Source organism: Tubulanus polymorphus, chromosome 12, assembly GCF_964204645.1.
Source record: "Tubulanus polymorphus chromosome 12, tnTubPoly1.2, whole genome shotgun sequence".
Classification (NCBI taxonomy): Eukaryota; Metazoa; Nemertea; class Palaeonemertea; order Tubulaniformes; family Tubulanidae; genus Tubulanus; species Tubulanus polymorphus.
This window is the reverse complement of record NC_134036.1, coordinates 4,489,482-4,511,749: the sequence shown is the minus strand read 5'-3', so window position 1 is coordinate 4,511,749 and position 22,268 is coordinate 4,489,482. Positions and strand designations below refer to the sequence as shown.

Below are 22,268 nucleotides of genomic sequence, written 5' to 3'. Positions count from 1 at the left end.
AAGACGGGGAAGAAGATGACGATGATTCTGGGAAGAAGATGACATGATTCTATGCTCGATGTTATGATGTTGTGTTTGTCGGCTTCGTATCATTATTATCATCATCATATTCAGGACGATGAACTGTTCTTTAGATACGTTGTCACTGGTCACTGAACTAGTGGGTGAGGGCGGGTGGTTTTAGAGTGTTCGACTCCGTTAAGGCAGGTCGTGGGTTCGAACCCCATACATTACCGTAGTGTCCTCGGGCGACACTCTCATCGCCTCTCTCGACCCAGGAGTTACTGTGTTCACCTGTTCTGTTAGATTACTCCCGAGCTCCTAGCAGCTGCTGGATGTTATGTATCCCGAGGTAGAGATGACTGATATATGATTAGCGTTTTAGGCCAGGGGTTTAATACCGGTTTAAAGGAAAGCACCGTTTATCAAAGTGAAAAGGGCGCTGTCGAACTCTAATTTCCTAACCCGCGTTATGATATGGTTACCATTCATGTAATAGTAATTAGAGTTCGACAGCGCCGCGTCTCGAACAGACCGGTGCCGACAAGTTGACCTGTCCCCCATGGCCGGGATTTGAATAAACGCCGTATCCGACCCGGGTGCATATCTTAGATAGCAGCCGAAACCAGAGAGAATGTAAACTCGACACGTCTTAACTACCGTCTAAATATTCACTGAAGTTTGATAGATCTGAAATGTTCGGAATATATTTCTTCATCGTTTAGAAGAATCAGTATAGGATTGTTCCGCATTCCCAGTCTGGACGATATGGCCGGATGCGCGGGGGCCCACTTTCCCCGTGTAAACGGGATCTACTAATGCGTAGGAGACAATTTTCCCAGTATGCTTGGTGTCTCGTGATAGAAGACCACTTTCCAAGTCTGAGCGGTGTCTTCAAATGCGTAGGCGATCATTACGTCCCAGTCTGAACGGTGTCCCCTGAGGCGTAGGAGATCGCTCTCTAGTCTGGACGGCTTCTCTTACTCGGGAATTTTTTTTTCCAGTCTCGGCAGTTACTAGTTTCCTGGTTTAGCAGCTTTCAGTCATTCAGTCAGACTCTTTAACCCATGTCCTTGCCCAAGGAGAAAGGGGGGTTCGAGTGTGAACCCCCTTAAATTTTCAAAATGTCCTTCAAAAAATCTGTGTCAAAAATTTTTGGTCAACATCTTTCGACATTTTGATGCAATTTTTCAAGTTTTTTTTGGACAATGGAAAATAATCCATGATCAATTAAATTCTGAGGTACCTGGGTTCAAATTTAAGATCTACCCTTTTGAAAATAGGAAAGCGCTTCTCTTTGCGGTAGTTACGTGCCCTCTTTTCTTGAAATAGAACTACCCCGCAAAAAAAACTAGCTCGGCGCGGTCCCGTACACCTACCCTTGTCCCGCATGTTTCTAACTTACACGACCACCACTACCATCAGCACGGCAAAGGCTCAGACTCCATCGCGACCAACTACAGCGACGTCTCTGACTCGCGCTCGCGGTGCGGCAACAAAACCCGACAGAATGAATGGAAAATAAACACCGAAACGTGTCGTCGAACGATATCGAGTAATCTAACGAAAACAACTGAGAACCTCCGCGCGGCGGAACGGGGACAGACGATACTGGTGAGATAATGCGTCGGACGGAGACGTATTTATAACGCGCGCCACAGTCAACGACAAACCGTAGAGTTAGAACTTAGTTGGCCTCAAACTGGTCTGAAATCTAAGCCATGGCGTTTGCTATTGTCGTGTTTGCACCTGGGGACATCTTGGGCCTTAGGGATTTACTATAACGCAACTGGCCCCTGTTGTTTTAAGGTTGGATAATTTTTTTGTGTGGATAGTTTACAAAGTGGCACCTATACTTAATAATAGTTAATTTAATGAATCTAACACCAGAAGTGTATAACCCGCACTGGCCGTACCGGGCGCGAAAATATGGCCCATAATAATACATTCGCTGGGTCTAAGTGTCCAGAATCATCGAGAATACAATGCTGTAAAGCCCGACCGTTAATCGCATGGCGTTGAACGATTAGGTATTGTATTATACGATTATTCCATCTCGCGTTCGAGGGGGACCTTCCGGGCGGAAGACCTAGTGTTACTACTGGCGAACCTGGTGGGTCATCAGTTGCCATAGGCGGAATCTTCGATTGCCAGTGTAGCGTCGGAGGTTCCCATTATTTGACCCGTGTTATCCCCCACTCTCCAGGCGTAATCTGTTGATCTTAAAATGGGGATTGACCCTGTTATTTATTTGATTGGTAGATTTCGTTTGATTTTTTTGTTGTTGTATTTGTCGTTCCTTACATAAACCCACCACGCCTACCGAAGGCGGTTAACTATAGGCGTAATCTAAGCCGCAGAATTCTCCACCGGTCACCTCGGGATTTCGTCAAATCCGGTCTTCCGTCGACTTCGTCACGATATTCGATTGTCTTGACGAACGATTAAGCGTCGAGCTACTGCACGATCATTGCATCTCGTGCGCAAGCGAGGGCGACCTCCCGCGCGAAAGTCGGTGCGTGTGGCCATGAAAACGACTTATACGTCGTTTATATAATATCATATGCGCTGACGTAAATACATAATACAGCGTTATGCGTCTATAATTACAGCGTTCGAGCTTCATATGAATTCTGTTATATAGAGACAGGCAGGTTTAATAGCCAATTAGTAAGTGTCTCGTCGCGAGACTGTTTGTCCGTTCGAGTGTCAGTAGAGTGTGCGTGAGGGAGAGAAAGAGAAGAAAGAGAGGAGAGAGCGGAGTAAAATGCACTCGTGGTCGGCGCGTGAGATCGTAGACAACGAGCGCTTTAAATCGACTGCGCCGTCGAGTTATAGACTCTGTTATATAGAGTATCGTTTAGCGAAGAGAATATATCATCGGAGTCGATATTGATACTAGTTCTTCATCTCATAACGACTTCGGTTATAAAACCCTGTTTGTCTAGTAGAGTATCGCACGGTCTACATCAATTTGTGAGATATGAATTTATACACTGTAAAATATTGTAGCATATACGAAAACTATAATGTTTGAGATTGTGTAGATTTTCCTATACTCTTGTAATTCATTTGGCGGTTAAAATCCTAAACCGATTTGGGGACAAATGCTGAGTAAAAGTTTGAAGGAGACAGTATTTAACTGCGGTAAAGTTGAGTCTGGTAAAATTCTAACCCGAGTTGGTGTCAAATACCGAGTAAGAGTTTCTTGAAATGCAATAGACTTTGTCTCTTACTGCGGTAGAGGGTTGGGACCGGTAAATTTCTACCCCAGGTTGTGTCAAATACTGAGTAAGAATTTTTTGAAAATCAGTAGACTCTGTGTAGATCTTTATAAGTTTTAGACCTGGCATGGGTTCATGATCGCTCCCGATCAGTGATACACAACGGCACCGAGCTGCCGGTGTGTGTGTGTCAGTCGACCCGAACTCCATCAATCTATCCACCGCGCACTCCAACGCTAGTTTTCACCGCTTCGCGAGATAACGCGTTCGCTTATATTCATGAACATGGAGTCGCGGTGAAGATGAAATCAATTATTTCTCGGCAAATTGCTGACGGATTCGGAGCCGCGTTCGTTCTATAACCGCTGCTGCTGCTGCTGCTGCTGATGCAGTGAATAAGCGTACGACGCAATTACGCTTCAGAGATTGCCCGACGCCGCACCGGTGAGGCAAAACTCACAATAGCCTCGTTTATTTTCAAGTTTTGCAAACCTTAGATAAAATCTATTTGTGTTGGAATCACTGATGTATTCTTCAGCTCGAGATTTAAGTTTTTTCGTATTTTCCGATAGAATCAAGTTTTCTCTTCGATACCTTTGCGAGTCAACGCCCTTCAAATCATTATAATTGATAATAATAATTAATATAATAATAACTGATAATGATAAAATTAGGTCACTATAGTCTCTAAAGTAGGCTTGCATCTTTCTTATGAGGGTCGTGATTTTTTTAAATAAATGTTCGATGGATACAAGTCTCACAATTCCCTCTGGATCAGCCGCTGCACTCGAAATATCCATGTATTTTTCGGCTACAGCGATTTCTAGAATCGCAAAAAAAATCCGTTATTTCAGACTAAAAATAATATCAAAAATTTTGTTTTTGTATAACGCTCGTACGGTTCGGGTTTTATAAGAAGCTCGTGAGATGTATTGTCAGGTACGTTACACGCGCTGACTGCGGCACCGAATAAACCGAGCTCGCTGTTCCCGGTTGGCCTTTTACTACTTGGCTTGTCGTCTGCTAACGACGTCGTGTCGTCGAGTCGATAGCGGTGTGGAGTACTACTATACGACACGGAGAACTAATAGTTCCGCAGTCGTCGTCGCAGTCGCGGAATACAAATCAACTCTACTCGTCTTCTTCGCTCTGTCGATGTCGCCGCGACGTTTTGTTTGCGGCATCGACTGCGGATGAGTCTCTATGATAATGTACGCGGTCGTTGAAGAACCCGTTCATGAGCAGCACTGGCAACCCCGAGATGCGGTACTAAACTGCGCTAATGTTCGCGTCGAGCGATATTTTGACAATCTTAAGAAATTTATCTACGATCTTCGACATAATTGTCCTAGTCGTCGTTGGAGGTTTGAAAATGATCTGGTACACCAGTACTGCGCCATTTTGTCCCAATGATTTGGATAGTGAAAAAGACGAAGCCAGACGAACTACCCAGTCATCGGAACGGTTTTTCTTAACGACTGATTTAATGAGAAAAGTTCGTTCGGTTTTAATTGGAAGGTAGGAGAATTTGCTCGCGCCGATGACTGAGTGACTACTACTAGCGCACCTGGCGGATCATCGCTTGCCACGAGCGGAATCATCGATCGCCACATCGACTTTGACGTGGTTCCGATTTGAATAGTTTTATTCCCCTCTATTACTCTCCTTACTCTCATCGTCATATCTCTCTTCCTCTTTCCTCTCTCCCTCATCGTCATTTCTCTCCTCCCTCTTTCCCCCTCTCTCTCTAGTATAAGCGAGTAAAACTACGTAATCTTTGCCGCAGTTCTCCGCGCCGTCGTCGTCGTCGTCGTCTCGGAATTTTGATGAATCCGGTTTTCCCTCGACTTGACACGATATTCAATTGTCTTTTATCAGCGTTCCCCACGGACTCGGTAATAAGCCGAGAGTGATGGCTGACTGACTGGCTGGCTGCTTCGTCGTAAACGGGGTAAGCGCGTATACCGAGTGAGCGAGAGTGTGTTTGAGTTTGCACGAGACAACCTACTAAAACTGAACTCGCTGAATCGTCGCGGGTCTCGTGTATTGTATCTTCGTTCTTTGCGTGAACGAATAACTGCCGGGGAGGGTTATATTGTTAGGGAAAGGGCTGCGTTTGTGGTGGAACATGATGTCCTCGGTCGATATGTCCGGTGCGCCTGATTGCCAGTTGCCGTCTCTGAAATCGGTTTACTGTCCCCCTGATTGTCTGGAGCCGTCTTCGAAAAGTGGTTTACTGTCACCCGATTTTCATGGACAGTCTCTAAAAAGTGGTTAGCGTACCTGGGTTGTCGGGAATAGTTTTTTTCAAGATTGTTTAGCTCCTCTGATTTGCAAATGTAGTCTCTGGAGATATTTTACCGGTAACAGTCGCTGAAAATAAAATTCGCCAAAATTTGCCATTTTCCCGTTGATGCATTAAGCCTAGTGGGTCCGTGTCCGACCGAAAATGATGGCCTAGACCCATTTTTGATCATTAATCATAAAGCGTCAATGTTAAAATGCTAACTGTGGTAGTAAATCACCTGGCTTTCCACAACATTTCAGAAACAGAATGATTTCACGTGTGAACGCTCTCTCTAAAACAAAAAAAGGCACCGGCCAAATACGACCCGGGCCAAATTGTGTCCGCGCGATCGCACCACAGCTGGCTGTTATGTGTATAGAATATGCAGCGTCCACGTCATACCGCGTCGTGATACAGTCCCGCGAGTTGATGCCGATAGCGCGCCACTATTTCCGGATATCATCAAAGTATAATCGTCATCATCGTTGTCATCGTCATTCTTCTCTGGCGGTGATGTCGTTAGGCGGATTGGTTTTTTTGTATCTCATCGGCTAATCGGAAATTATACGTACTGCCGACAGCGGCTGATATGATATGAGAGACGAAGGGAGAGAGAGAGAGAGAGAGGGAGAGAGAGAGAGAGGGGGAGAGAGAGGGAGACAGAGAGAGGAGGGACAGATAGGGAGAGGGAGAGTAAAGGAGAGGGAGAGAGGGACAGGGAGGAAGCGATAGGAAGAGGGATGGAGAGAGAGAGGGAGAGTGCGGGAGAGAGAAGGAGAAAGATGGCAACAAAGGGAGAACGAGGGAGGGATAGGGTGAGAGAGAGGGATAGAGGGAGGGAGAGGGAGAATTTACAATTTGTACAAGTTGTTCTTTATCATATGACCTCTTCTTCACATTTGTGAATGGCTATTCTACTATATTTCCATCTTCCCTCGGCACGCATTTGAGCCTGAGGGCATCGCGAACTTCTGTCACGGCCTGATTAGCCCGTTGACTCAGCAACTCCGGCTAACCGGGCATTAGCGGAAGAAAACTATAGCAGTTGTTTTAGATTTTTATGGTGGGTCTTCGCTCGATAACATAGTTTCAACTGCATGTATTTGCAACCTTAAATGGTGAACGTGGAACCCTCTAAAGCGAATTATATTTTTGTTTCGCCTAAGAAGGTCGCAAGAAGCTTTGAATAAGCCGCCGAGGAGCTAGTAACCTCTTTTGTATAAAACAGATCTACCTTTCTTCGCGACGCCATGTTCGAATGTACACGAACTGCACGTTTCGAAGTGTGAACGATCGCAATAATTGCGCGGGCATGTGTCAAACGCACAGGTCGTCGATTTGTTTTTAACGAAGAACATATTCGTTTTATGCTTCTCCGACCGTCGCTGTAAGTGTCAAGCGCAGGTGTGCGTGAACCTGCCTGCCATATAGTATATAATACTCGAAGCGCCGCGCAGGTGTTTCGAATATCCGCCCGTTTTAAAACTGCGCGGCTCTCTGCTTAAAAGTGATCGACTTCGAAAAGGCATCGCGCTCAGGGGAAAACACTGGCCAGTCGACTGACTCAACTGTCGCAGCGACTATGCAAAGGTCTCGCGCGCGCTTTTCCAACTTTTATATGTTCGCCATATCGTTTCGCAAAAGCGATGAATCATTTACAATACTGATGTTAATCGCGAGAAGCTGTTCTTTTTTTAATTTGATGATTCTAAAGAGCTAACTCGTTGTAAGAGCTAAGTCGGTTCAATTCGAAACTCTGGATCCGGTTCCACCATGATGTTAGTTCGAGTTAAACTCTTGAGTTGAAATCGGTTCATTTTCGATGAACTGCGAGTCGAATGTCATCTAAGAACCGGAGAAATGTGCCCGAAATGACCCCGAAACGTGTCTATCCCCGGTGTTCGGCCGGGACTAAAGAAGTCAAGGTGTCAAAAATCATAAGACAGTGCGCAAATCTTAAGTCGTTAGTATGTCTTCGGAATTAAGCTGGTCTTTGGCTGCTCCTAAAACTGAATAGTCTAAATAATCTTTCGTTAACTGACCTGTTGCCACCGACCCGGTCGGGACTTCTGTCATAAACGTCTTTAAAATCTTTAAGAAATCTTTTGATGACTTGCCTCAGGTCACGGATTGTCTACCTGATAACTAAGATGGTCTCATGAATGGCCTCTACTGTAATCAAAGCAAACTAGCCGTGGAAATATGACTCCTTTCTCGACGCTCATTAGCGATGTTACCCAGACAGAAAATACAATTCATCAGTAACAAAAAAGACAAAAATCGTCCAATTCTAGCAACTAGTCATTTATTTTGATACCTTCTAAATACTAACATTTTAACGATTACGTGAAGTTTCATATTCGACGCGCAATTACAATTGCTGGTTGTTTTTCTTTCCCCTACCCGAAGAGGCTGTTCCCTCCGAACATGCCACCCCCACCGCCTTTATTTTTGAACAAGCTACCACCCCCTCCGCCGTTGTTACCGAATAGACTCTTCTTACCGAACACGTTGTTACCTCCGAATAATCCGCCACCTTGATTTCCACCCATACCTCCCTGGCCGCCTCCTTGACCTCCCATACCTCCTTGACCTCCGCCGCCTCCTAGTAAACTTTGAAGTATGCCGTTGTTCTTAAATCCTCCTTGCATGCCTTTATTGAACGCGTTTTGGTTTCCGAATCCTTTGGCTCCGCCTTGCCCTTGACCTCCACCCGCCATACCTCCTTGGCCTCCGCCCATACCTCCTTGGCCTCCGCCTCCTCCTAACAGACCTTTGAGTATTCCGTTATTCGTGAAACCGCCTTCCATGCCTTTCTTGAAAGCGTCTTGGTTGCCGAATCCTTTACCTTGTCCTTGTCCTTGTCCTTTTCCTTGCCCTTGTCCTCCAGCAGCGCCTTGCGCTTGTCCTTCTACGGTTTGTGCGGGATTGCGAGCCGGTGCGTAACCTTGCGGAGCAACGCCGCCAGCTCCTTGTCCTCGGTGGCCTTGTCCGTAATTAGGCGCCATGCCTCTGTGAGCATTATTACCGGCCATTTGAACTCTGACAGGAGCTTGTCCGTATTGACCAGCTCCTCGGTTTCCCATCCCGTAACCCTGTCCGCGGGCTACATACGGCCTACCTACCGGCATTTGGACCCTATTGGGAGCTTGTCTGTATCCGTATTGACCGGCTCCTTGGTTGGCCATCGGTGTGTAGGCTTGTCTTCCGTACGGCTTGTTGCCGTTGTAACCACCCATTTGGCCCATATTCGGAGCTTGTCCGTAGCCGTATTGGCCGGCTCCTTGTTGGTTTCCCATCGGTCCGTAGGCCTGTTGTCCTGCTCCTTGTTGGATTCCCATCGGTCGGTAGGCCTGTTGTCCAGCTCCTAGCCGGTGTCCCATCGGTCTGTAGGCCTGTTGTCCGGCTCCTTGTTGGTTTCCCATCGGCATGTAGGCCTGTTGTCCCGCTCCTTGGTGGTTTCCCATCGGTCCGTAGGCCTGTTGTGCGGCTCCTTGCTGGTGTCCCATCGGTCTGTAAGCTTGTTGTCCGTAGAGTCGATTACCACCACCGTTAGCTGCTCCGTAGTTCGGTACCATTTGTCCTTGCATTTGGGGCGCCATTTGTCTACCCATCACCCCGCCATTACCGCCACCGAAACGGCCCATTCCTCTTCCGCCCATCATTCCGCCGGCTCCTCCGCCTTTGTTTCCGATGAGGCTTTGCAACATGGGGTTTCCGAAGAATCCGCCTTGCATTCCCTTTTGGAAGGCGTTTTGGTCTTGCGGATTCATTTTCGGCATGCCTGAGAACGAATTCATAAAACGATTACCATAACGATATATTATATGATATGGTGAGAGACATAATGAAGCCATGCTTGTCCCTTTAGTTTCTTAAGTTTAGTATTAGTTTCTATATTAGCCTGAGTTTGTATCGCATCTTTTTGCTTTTAATAAGTCTCTTTGCTCCGGATGATATATTTCATAATTTCGGCATATTATGCAATACTCATGGCTAAAAATAATTCATTTACTTATGGAACCATTTCGGGTTATTTTCTCTTTCTATGGTATTACCTACGTTGACAAGTGTTTCATCAGTGTTAGCAAAATTTCATAATTATTCGGCGTTGAATCACCACACAAATCTTACTTACTGTTAGCGGCTGGTTTGGTAGCGGCGGCCGGTGCCGCGGCGGCGACTGGAGCGCTCTTTTCGGCGACCGGCGACTCGGACCTGCCCGTGATCGGTGTGTCAACAACCGCCGACTTTTTCTCTTCTTTGCTCGATTCCGCACCGTCGGAATCTTTCGTATTCTCCACCGCGGGGGCGACTATGGGTTTGGCTTCGTCTTTCTTCGCGGCGGCTTCGTCTTTCTTCGCGTCGGCTTCGTCTTTCTTCGCCGCCGGTTTGGCCGCCGCATCGGGCGCGGCGACTGGCTCGACTTTCTTCGCCGCTTCGGACTCGGCACTTACCGAGTGGATTTGCACTGTAAGCGAAGGACGTAGAAATATTTGAAACGTATTGTTGCCCGTTACATCGGGAATACCGTTCGAGCACAGGTCGTATTGCTTTAATATAGGAGGACCCTGTGTATCTTCTGGGCCTATTTACTTTTCTAAGTACAACATGCTTGCTTGGACTGGGTACTATCCAAATCACAACTAAATTTAAGTTTTGCCTTACAATTAAGTATGTGTATATAATAATCACATAAAGTGAAAATTATTGTCATTTCAATTATTACCGCTATCAACGTAAATCACAAATAGTGTTATGATTATACTGGACATAATGCAAAATAATTGTCTGATAAAACGATAACGGTTATCAGATGCAGCAAAAAAACGTAAAGCTTGGTAAAAAGTACGAAAAATCTATGTACGAAATGATACGGTTTTCAAATTTGGATCAAATATCATATCTAAAAGAGAAATAAAGCGTTCATAAAATGTTATGACGATATATTTGAACCCTTGCAGGCTTGAGAGAATGGCCACGAAGCTGATATTAGGTAGTTTGGTATGTCTAATAAAACCAAAAACCCACACTACACAAATTCATATTCACTAAATCAAAATCATAAAAGCCACGTCATTCAGGACTATTTTCAAAGACTATCGTCAGGAAATTTTAATTTATCAAATTTTATCTATATTCTATACGTTTAGGCGTGGTGGTTCTATCGTATCGTTAAGTATTAGTATTTTTCTAAGTCAACAAAAAGATTTCGTCGAATCATACCGAACTCGACGCTGACAATAGAATTGCACAAACAACTTACCGGCGGCAAAAATGACGCAACATGCCAAGATTATTTTCATCAAACTTCGATTTGCCTTCATGTTCTCGAGTGCGTTGAATCTTATCTGTTCCGTGCTTCTTTTTTTTTTAAATTCAGCTTTTGATGTAGGTTTCAGTTTCGCTCGACGCGTGTACGTAGCTTCTTAACGCCGTTTCTTTCTTCGAGTTTGCCGTTGTTGTCGTCGTCTTTTTTTTTCTATTTCGTTTTCCGAACGCGTTTGATGGCGGCGGAGAAAAGAGAAATTTGAGTAGTCGAAATAGTCGTTTACGAATTCGACGAAAAAATCTAAAGGAAGCTTGCGCGGGTTGGCGCGCGCGCTGTTATCGGGCTATGATGTGTAAATGTCGGCGTCGAAGTCGAACGCTCGGCTATATAACCTGTCAAATTCGATAGCGTCGTTTGATGCCGGCGTGTTTGTAACGACGTCGTCGACGGCGACGGCTTGTAAATTATTTAGAAATCGCCGACTGTTGGTGACGAACGCGTTTGCGCCAGATGCGCGTTATGTCCCGTGTCGGTGATATGTCCCCGTCGTCGCTCGATTGTTACCTGTTCAGGAAAAGCCCGCGTTGAAAAAGATGATTTATAGTTGCGACGACGACTTTGTGTCATTACGCTCCGCGCGTAAGCGCTAACAAGAAAAAAACAAACAAATACAACTAACGTACGAACGTATACGCGTAATAAACCGATAATTTATTGATGACACGAAACAACGTTTCTAATGCGTCTCCGAAGACCGCTTTAACCTTTAATCCTGACCGTAAGATCCGGTGGGAAAAAAAAGCGAACGCGTCGCAAATAAACGAGCGCCTGTCGCGACGATGTAGCATTTTTCTCGATACGGCGCCGATTCAAAAGTTAGCTAATGTCTGCCGATGACGACGCGTAATGGGGTCTATAAATGACCCGACAGGTTTTTCTTATGGGTGTAAGCACGTGTTATGATACGCGGTTAAGTTAACATTAATTCTTTTTACCGGTCTATCTACATTGTTATAGACAAGGCAATTATACTTAGTGGTGTATATGAATGTGCACGCTGGAAATTGGTATTAGTTTGGACCGGTGCAACGGGTTTTTCGTTGAGTTGAAAAAAAATAACAGTTACCCCGATAAATACCGATAAACAAAGTCTTAGGCATCTGCGACACGCAAAACTCGTGACATGGCGGCAAGGGAATTGGCCTAAATGCGCCAAATTTATGGTCTCCCGAATTCAATCCTAGGCGAATCGTCCGGTGAACAATTCTTCGAAGAAATTCGCCTAAAAGCCATCGATGAAACGCTATATTCGCTATATTCACACTAATGAAGGAAAATTCGGAAATATTTTCTAGGAGCCAGTAGTTTGTTTATTCAACTTTTCGACTATATCGGAAAACTCTTCTTCGGGAATATTGAGTTCACGCGCAGATTTAGGGCGTGGACTGGGTCGAGTGGTCAAACCCCTTCAAAAATTCAAAAGTACTCCCGAGAAAAATCTGGATTTTTTTTGTAAAGAAAACAAAAGACGATGCAGTAATCCAAAACGTTCCTGGTGAGGCCCAGAAAGGCACTTTTCGTACTACATTACCTGTGGGGCCACCAGAATCCCCACGAATGTTTCACGTTGGCAACCCCGCATCGACAAATGAGCCCCTATCAAATTGACTGCCGATTCCAATTTTCAGGTCCATCCACTTTAAAGACTCCTAGAGCCACCCTAATAGAGTTTGTCAATATTTCCGGTGTTAACTTTTCGATTCGTGCATATTATTAATGTTTTTCTTTTTTTTTAATTCCCGACGTGATACGCAGCTTGCACACGTCACTTCGTTCCGGCGAACATTCCCGCACTATTAGTAACGGAAAACGACGTCGACACCTGTTCGCGAAAGGACAAGACAATAACTCGAATCGTCCATCACGATGTATGTATAGATGATTCATACCCCGGTTTTACCTCAGCTGTTGGCGAACGTGCGAGCATACAGTCATCGCTTAGAAACGAGTAGTTCGCGTGGGCGCTTCTTCGTGGCGTCGGTCTGAATTTCGAAACGGGGAGCCGGACTGCTACTGTGGCAATCGACGATTCCACTCGTGGCAGGCGAGGATCCGCCAGGTTTGCTAGCAGTAGTTACCCGGTCGTCCGTGCGGCGATTTTTTCTAGGTTTCAATGAAAATCGAATGAACTTTTATTTTAATGATTGAATAAACGAAGAATATACCGATCGCGGAGTAGAAAAATGAATTCATTGTATATGTGGTGGGTCCTGTGATGACGTGGCAATTCGGGAGCCTAAGAATTCAGTTCAAATTTGATTGATATATTGGGCTAATTTTGATAACGTTAACCCGTGCTCGCAACGCTGTCTGCTAGCTACGAAAGCTGGTTGAATGCCTTCGAAAAAGATGAATCTTCGTTAAACCCGATAAATGAGCCGAACTGCTTGACCGTGTTCATAAGCAGCGCATTTCAGAAACGGCGGACATTAAACCGGACAGCACTGTAGACAGGAGAAATTGCCCTAGTAACAGTAACGACAAATCCAGAGGTCTTTCTGCTATCTACGTCGCAGTCGTTGCTGTCATCTTTTTTTTTTAACTCGTTGTCAGCGCGAGACGGTGTTCGTTGACGACATCAACGATGTTTACGTAATAATTGCACGACCCGTCCTTCGACGTCATAAAATCTAATAATCATAGGCTTAATCTCAAAAATAAGTATAGTATTTAAAGGCACGCGCGTCGCTATTGAGTAAACAAGAAAAAAGTGAAACGTTTTTCCTCCACACAAAAACAAATATGACGGTCACCTAGGAAGCTAATGTATTCACCGGCTCGATTAAACCTCAAATGCTAAATATAGTCGCAAAGCAGCTATTTGTAACAATTCTTAACGTCTATAAAAAACGAAGCAAGGTAAAGAAATTGAACAAACAAGATACTTGTTTTTAAAGTGCGAATCATCACTCGTCGTGAGAAATTGCGCGGACGTTTTGTTTCGAAGAATGAGGCCATAGTTCTTCCCACTCAATCGCAGCTGTGACATTTGTTTGTCGACTTTTAGAACAGTCACACTTTGTCGTAAATACTATGTACGACAAAGTGTTACGCAAGCTATATATTATGAAAGCTCGCGTAATAGGTGTTATTGAGAATTAGTACGAAATATAAAATTCGACGGTTACGTGACATGTTATTCGGACGTACGGTGGCCGTTAGTGCTGCGGTGGGTGCATTGGGAATTGGGTGGAGTTCTTGCTATTGGCGAGCCAGCTCCTCGCAGAGCTGTAGCGAGAGGGCAGCGAGTAGAACAGACGCAATAGGTTCTCGGTGAACCCGCTCTCCTCACAGCTGTAGCGGGAGAGCAGCGAGTAGAACAGACGCAATGGGTTCTCGTTTAACCCTCTCTCCTCACAGCTGTAAAACTGGCATAATCCAGTCTCTTTTCTCCCCAAGATAGAACAGATCTACAATAGGTTTTCGGTGACCCCCTCCCGACATATCTGGAGCTGGTAGGTTATCGGTGAACACACTGGCCTCTCAGCATCAATAACTCTAGATCTGTAGTCAAGAAGCACATATGTTATGATTATAATCAAGACAGACAGCTTTAAGCTTCGTTTTGATCTGGTGTACGCGTAACGCGCGGATTGAATCAGCGAATCCCCTGCGTCGTTTGATGTCTCTTCTCTATTTTTCGAAATTTCACTTTTACTAGAAACACACCTTACTCTACGGCTTCGCTTGATCTTTGCAACTGGCAGCTAAATACCAATTAAGTTTCTTCTCCGGCAGCTCGACGGCGCCTTTCGTTCGAATTTGAAAGAGCGTTTATTTCATTGTTCTTCAATCGTCAGCGCGTCGTTGACATTTCGGGGTTTCGTTCGTTTTCGCTGTTGCTTCGTCGTAAAGCGCCGTTCGACCTGCAGCGGAACTTCGCGGTCTATCGATGACTTTAGTTCATCTCGGCCATAAGTTCACTAGTAAACAATCAGTTTCATACGAACGCGATGATACGAAGAACTCGTCGAAACGATGAACATTTTCGGTCCTCGGGAAGCATTTCTTTAGTAAATTGACATGGTTATTGCGATTGCTAATCGCCTGATTATCATTATCGTTATCATAATTGTATTTATAGTTTCGAATAGATGTGCATTACTGATTATGAATAACCATTGATAAAACACTATATCCATGTTATGATGGTAATTATGTAGATGATCCCTCAATATTAACGAAAAAATGATAAGAAGTCCGAAAATGTTTCCTCGGGCTAGTGTAGATCATCTCCGACGTTTCGGCCATATCCTAATACCATATCATTATGTTTTTAGTTATTTCTATGGTATTCTCTACCCATTTATATTTCATCAACTTCTATCAGTTTTACTCGGAAGACATAGATATACTAGGCTTCACGTATTGTACGCGCGGTCTGTTAGTTTTGACCTATCTATTCGGAGCCGAGACAAGCGGCGTTCGTGGTGTAAAGGTTAGCATCGTTGCCTTCCAAGCAATGGATCCGGGTTCGATTCCCGGCGAACGCACGAATTTATTATTTTTTTTTCTTTATTGAACTAATGTCAGCCATATTTTTGTCTTTATGGTCTACAAGTTTAGTAGTTAGAATGAGAACGTTCTCGGATCGTGTTACCCGTATAGGACAAGCTGTATAACCACTTGTCAAAATTACCGAACTAGATGTATTGTTCCATTGTTAATCGCCTTGCTTTCTAATATACGTTCTTATAGACGCGGCTTCGATCCCGGCCGAGTGCGCGCGTAGTTCGACTCTCAGCTTGATCCACGACATTCGCCGGCGAATATTCGGCGTCTATTTCGTTATTCGTAAACGCGCGTCGATAAGCAGAATTCAAATGCGCGATGATTTTCGAAGCTGTAATCGACGAAGCCCCTAATTGATGCGAGTGAGTCCCGCGGGTGTCGTTATGACGGCGACGTCTGTTAGTATTCGGTCGCTCGGCGCGTTTGTGATTTCGAATACACACGCGCGCGTAATTCGATAAGTGTGGGTGTGTTTTGATGGGAGATCTTATTCACCGAACACGGGCCTGAACAGATTCAGGCACAGACCGAACCAGTGTATAATACCTGTTTATCAGAGCGCTGTAGTCCCTACTTCATGTTTTATCTGCATTCGTTCAACGACTGATCGTCCAAACGTCACTTGTGTTCAGTGCTTCGTCCGAGACGTTTTCAATTTGAAATGCACTACAAACACCAGACATTTGACATTTCACCAGCTCACTTTCAAAAACTGATCGTCAACACTTCCCATGCGGTCAGTGCTTCACCTGAGACATTTTCAATTGAAAATGAACTACAAACACCAGACATTAGACATTTTATCAGCATACTTTCAAAAACCGATCGTCCATACTTCACATGTGTTCAGCGCTTTACTTGAGACATTCTTAATCAAAATGAATTACAAATATATGAAATAAGTGTTGCAGCGTGCATTCAGAGATCTACATCGCCGGCAATGCCATCTCCATCATGCACCTCCAACCCGCCGGTTCTGCCGACACCGATCACGCCGTCACACCGCCCAACAAAACAAAACGCTCTTCTCCACGCCGCCGACATCATCTCACGCGCTAAAAAAAAAACCCGAGTTCACCGAGCGCGAATAATTCAATTAAATACGCGACGTCTCGGTTGCCGTGGAGACAAATTTCGAACAATTTTTCCATGTAATTAAAAAATAGGCTGCCGGTGTTTTTCGGTTAAGTGCGGCCGGGTGACAACGGTAAACACTTCCAATCAGTGCGTCAGTTCTTCAGGGTGGCCGCACTTACCTGAAAATCAGATGAAGTCAGGAAATTTTCTTTTTTGTAAATAGTCAGGGAATGTTGACAAAACAAGTTTCAAAATCGAGGTAATGACTGGGAAGTTCGTTGGGATTTCTAGATCTTCTGTTAAATTGCATAGTTTCAGTCCGTTTTATTATGTTTGACTGTAGTTAATTGATTAGATTTTTGGCAGATCTAGGGGGAATAGTCAGGGGAATAAGTAAGATTCACTGTCATTTTCCCTCCGGCCATTTTCCCTCCACACAAAATCCCTCAATCATTATCCCTCCAGTTACGTGCCCTCCAAAAACATACATTTTCCCTCCAAGTCCAATTAAATGTATTTAAAAGAAAAAATCGAAAATAAATGAAATCCATTTTCGATGAATAGACATTAACAAAATTTCTAGAATAACATCATGTGGCTTAAGCATGTGAGCTAAATTCAAGTTCCACCTGACTCAATCTGACAATAGCAAGGCAATTTTCTTTATTTAATAGAACCTTTAATCTAATTAACCACCGTAGATGCAGAAATATACGCGCTTCATTCGGCGACACCTATACCGGTCATATACGAACGGGAGGTCGAAGGGTTAATACCGAGGAATCGAACTCTGTTTCCACCGCCACGGTCGTGGTAGTAATCTCGTCGCTGCTGTTCTCTCGCGCCGTCCAGTCACCCGGCACAGACGAACGAAAACGCGTTTAAATTAAATTCGATCGATCGCGGTCGTACACACCGCCGTACTCGCCGCCCTGCACCGCCGCACGCGGTTCGAATGAAGACGGCCTGATTTTTTTACCAGCCACGCGAATATAGCTTAAGTCTATTTGTGTCGGGATATGTCGAACCGCGCGAACGTCAGCGAGCGTCGACGATGGCGGAATTCGTCGTAAAAAAAAAAGAAAAAAATCGCCGAATGCTGAAACCCACGACAGGTTTCGTTATGGACTCTACAGATTCCGTAATTGCCTAGTGGAGCGTGTATACCAACCGCAGAAGGCTCTGTATACCTAATCCGGAATAGCTTAATCTGTAAACCTGATAGAACTGGCCGTTGAGAGTTTGATAGGTTTCGTTGTGGTCTCGACCGATTCCGGAATTCTCGACCGATTCCGGCGTTGCGTTCGTTTCGTTCACAATACGCTATCTGCTTATTCCGGAATAAACCTGACTATAATGAGATTTTGAGAGTTTGTAATCCGCAATTACTTTTCCCCTGAAGGGGAATACGTTGAAGGTTCATTTTATCAAGGAAAAACTCATATTAAGACGCGACCCCCCTGGCTCTCTCCATTTAAGGACAATCGCTAGGCGTGGTGGTAAAACTTTTAAATTTAGATTTTTACTATTGTTAAATAAAATTCTTAAATTCTGTATATAGTGGATTCAAAACTTAACATCTGTTCTCCACGTCAGAGTGTGTTCGGGTAATTAAACATCTCTTCGGGGTCTTTGTTGCAGTGACTCTACGTACGTCGTTCGGTCCTCCTCTCCCTCCCTTCCCTCTATCACATCTCTCACTCTTTCTCTGAAGGTTATTTATTTATCCACTGCCTAATAATGCCGAATGCATATTTCATATACGCTTCGAGAATAATCACAATGTTGTTGGCGGCGGCGGCGGAATTGACCATCGCCTCGCCGCGATAACAAAATAATAACAACAACAGCAACACAACTCTTGATCGCCGAGGCATCGGCTTCATATTCTCTCTCTCTCTCTCTCTCTCTCTCTCTCTCTCTCTCTCTCTCTCTCTCTCTCTCTCTCTCTCTCTCTCTCTCTCTCTCTCTCTCTCTCTCTCTCTCTCTCTCTCTCTCTCTCTCTCTCTCTCTCTCTCTCTCTCTCTCTCTCTCTCTCTCTCTCTCTCTCTCTCTCTCTCTCTCTCTCTCTCTCTCTCTCTCTCTCTCTCTCTCTCTCTCTCTCTCTCTCTCTCTCTCTCTCTCTCTCTCTCTCTCTCTCTCTCTCTCTCTCTCTCTCTCTCTCTCTCTCTCTCTCTCTCTCTCTCTCTCTCTCTCTCTCTCTCTCTGTCTCTCTGTGCGGCTGGTCGGCGCGAGATAGATATTCATCCCCGATAAGCCGTCTAGTGTGTAATTTCGTGCCAATACCGTCTGACATATTGGCGATTATTTTTGCTATACGCGGTCGCGATCCCCGGAGACGGTATCGTCGCACTCGCCGCCGCTGCTGCCGCTGCTGCTGCTGCTACTACGGCTGCTGCTGCATCAGACTTCTGGCTCGTTGTGCAATATTATACATACGCGACCGATGACGAATATTCTTGTAAAAAAAGAAGAATCGTGTCAACACTGATCTCCCGAATTATTCCCGTAATGGTCACCCCCGGTGCGTCGCGAGGTTTGTATAGGGGGTAATACGCTGACTTTCTGTCTTATATTTTTTCATAATGTACATGAATAGTTAGACTTTAAAATGGCTCTGTCTAACAGCACGGTACTGTGGTTAAGTATAGCCTTTAGACTTATACAATATGGCCGATTGCACACAGTCGTGGTGGTCGAGGAAACATATCTGATTGTACATTTTTATATCGTTAACTAGGAGACATTTCTTTCTATTCGATAACCTAGGTTTTTTCCCGCGCATGAAACTAATCCGTGTTTCGTAATAACGATAATCTCCGCCACCGCCGCCGTCGTTTTTTTTTAGCGGTTAATTAGGCGTCTGACGCGCCCGTGAACACGTCACCCCCGGCGGGACTATCCCGCGCGTCTAGACGGGTAGAGAGGTTAATGTTGTCCGATTACCAGCCCAACTAACGACCCGCGTACGACGATGGTCGTTCGATATGAAAAAAAGCCACTCGCTCGCTTCTTTTCGATGTTGTTTCGTTTTTTCGTTCGTTCCTTCGATCTGTAGAGCGCCAGTTGGCGTATCACCAGCCGGTTGAAGTTGTCGCGAAAGTTGTCGCGAAAACGGCCTGATTTTACACCACGTATCGAGTACTATTGGTTGTATATAAAACTAGCATATGTTCCGATCCCGTAGGGTTACTGCTTGCGGAGTTTAGTCATAATATATCGATAAATATAGAATAATATATCCTGATATTTTGGGCAGCAGTTGCGTGGCGTAGGTTTACGAAGACCAATCTTAGATGGCGTAGGTGGCGATGACCAATGTTACGATTTATCACTTTGCCTCCGGTATAAGTTGCTTGCTTATGGCTTTTGATTCTTAGACCGTATAGCTCTATAGCAAATCTAACAACTGATGATCGTTCTGATATTCAAGGCCCATTTTGCACTTAAGTTAATCTACACCAGACACAGTCCGGCGAATATTTGAGACCAAATATTTGAGATTTGATTTTTCTAATTTTTGAGACCACCTTTGCACTTAAGTCAGGAACGTACAACCTATACAAGTCCGGCGAATGTAATTAAGTCGCAACTGGTTACTATCGGTCTCATTCTGGACCCCATTTTGCGGTGTCTCTTATAGTTCGCCTGTATATCTATCGGGTGTAAATGCAGCACCCCAGGAGGTCGCTGTGACGCGTGGTACCACCGTATGATATATGCATCGAACATCGTTTCCTGAATCGGGGCCCTCTCGAATCCGAGGCGCTCTACTCGAATATCCAAATCGTCGGTTCGGTTTCGACGCGTACTAAAGCAAACCGGGAATCTATTCGACTACCGGTACGGTGTATAATAACGAGGTGGTCTATTACGAGCAATAAACTGTTCGCCGACAAATTGCCCGTACCATTACACGCGCGCACACACAGTACACGAACCGTCGGCAAGGAAATTGCGCTCGGGACATGTACGGACGTAATGAAGGGTGTTTTAGTAATTAGCGTAAGCACCGTCTGTTTAGCGAGGCATTCGGTACACAGCGTCCGCCACAAATTGGGAACATCCAACGCTACACTGTGACAATCGATGATTCCACTTACGGTGAGCGAGGATCTACCAGGCGCGCCAGTATAGTTACCTCGGTTTTTCGCGAACAATTTCTTCCACCAGCCCCGAAGTTGTAACATCGACTGCAATGGCTCGCCATAGAATTAACATTGATCCTATGGCATTAAGCTCGGTTGCAATGTCATGTCATTGCTGTGACATTGACAGCAATGGCTCGCCCAAAGAAGTGACATTGATCCTATGGCATTTACCTCGATTACAATGTCATGTCGTTGCTGTGACATTGACAGCAATGGCTCGCCAAAGAAGTAACATTGATCCTATAGTGTTAACCTCGATAACGTTGCCATGTCTTTGCAGTAACATTGAATGCAATGGCTCGCCAAAGAAGTGACTTTGATCCTATGGCATTAACCTCGATTACAATGTCATGTCGTTGCTGTAACGTTGACAGCGATGGCTCGCTTTGAATCACGACATCTCGGCGTTAAAATGGAATATACAACGATAACAGTCTATATGTTTGATAGATGATGACTTCTCACTGATGATGACTCGTTAATCTAAAGAACATTTCCTTTCGCATTACAATGAAATGTTATCGAAAAAATTCAATCTGTTGGCGATAGCAGAAGGTTGGCAGACCTGTTTATAGATTTATGCCTTTTACGCTCTTTGGTTACACTGGCTGATCACGCCATTCACTCGCACCACTCGAGCGGATTCTATAAGATGGTGATTTCTTAGTTCCCACGGGCTACGAACGCAGACGCCGGCCGTAAATTAGCTCGACCCTCGTCGTAAATACGGGGCCTATAAATATAAATACGAACGGTGGCCGCTATCGCTACTCGCGAATCTATGCGAGCGATGTCTGTGTATACTATACGCCGCAAATACTAATGCGGCTCCGCGCTCGTGAAAGAAGTCGGCGGTGATGGTTGTGGTTGTGGTTGCGGTAGTATCCGCCGCGCCGATAAAACCCGCGACCGATCGTCGATTAACTGAATTGCCCCCCGTTCCGCGTATTTATTGTCGACGCTAGATAAAATTCTCGTAAAAACTAATTACCGTTGATCCGACAGCATTCGAGGAGAGAGAGGGAGGCAGAGAGTGTGACTAGTTTCAATTGTCGCCGACAGATGGAGCGGGTATTGATTAGGGAGATATTTGGATCGCTTATACGGTATCGGAGAAGTAAAAACGAAGTAGAAACTAATTCGATCAATTCCGGGATGATTAGATATCGTTTTGGCGACGATCGAATTTCGACACCTTGATTGTTTTCCACCGTCTTTTGGGTTTTCCGAAAATGGCTCGATGTCTCGATCTCTCACTCCCGCCCCCTCAGCACCTGCCTCTTTCCCTCTCTCTATTTGGCTCCCCTCTCCCCAGCCGTTTTCCGCTCCCTTTGCCTCCCACTCCCTCTGGCTTCATCTCTGGCTGCACCTCTGGTTTTCCTCTGCTCCCCCTCTGCCTCCCTCCCTCCTCTCTCCATTCCCCTCTCCCTTTCTATCTTGCTCTCCCTCTAGCTTTCCCTGCCCCCTCCCTTTGTATTTCTCCATTTCCTTCTGGCTGCCCCTCCCCCTATGGGGCCCTCCTTCTCAGTCCCGGCTTTCAAGCCGCTTCTCTTCGGCGGCTAAACCATCATGCCACGACGAACCGTAACGAAACCTGACAGCAGGCCGCGTCACACGGACATACGCACAACACTGATTTAATATTAGCAGTATCATAAACCCGCGACATGATAATCATTTTGCCC

The 22,268-nt window shown here is 45.2% G+C and overlaps 1 protein-coding gene and 1 non-coding gene across 2 annotated transcripts in view; both read left to right on the top strand.

Annotated features, from left to right (window-relative positions):
* The window catches only part of LOC141914101 (CUGBP Elav-like family member 4), a 259,996-nt gene that overhangs the window by 17,887 nt on the left and 219,841 nt on the right, over positions 1–22,268 (top strand). The window lies entirely within an intron of this gene.
* Positions 15,265–15,336, top strand: Trnag-ucc (transfer RNA glycine (anticodon UCC)). The gene has a single exon. It is a non-coding gene; the product is annotated as a tRNA-Gly (tRNA).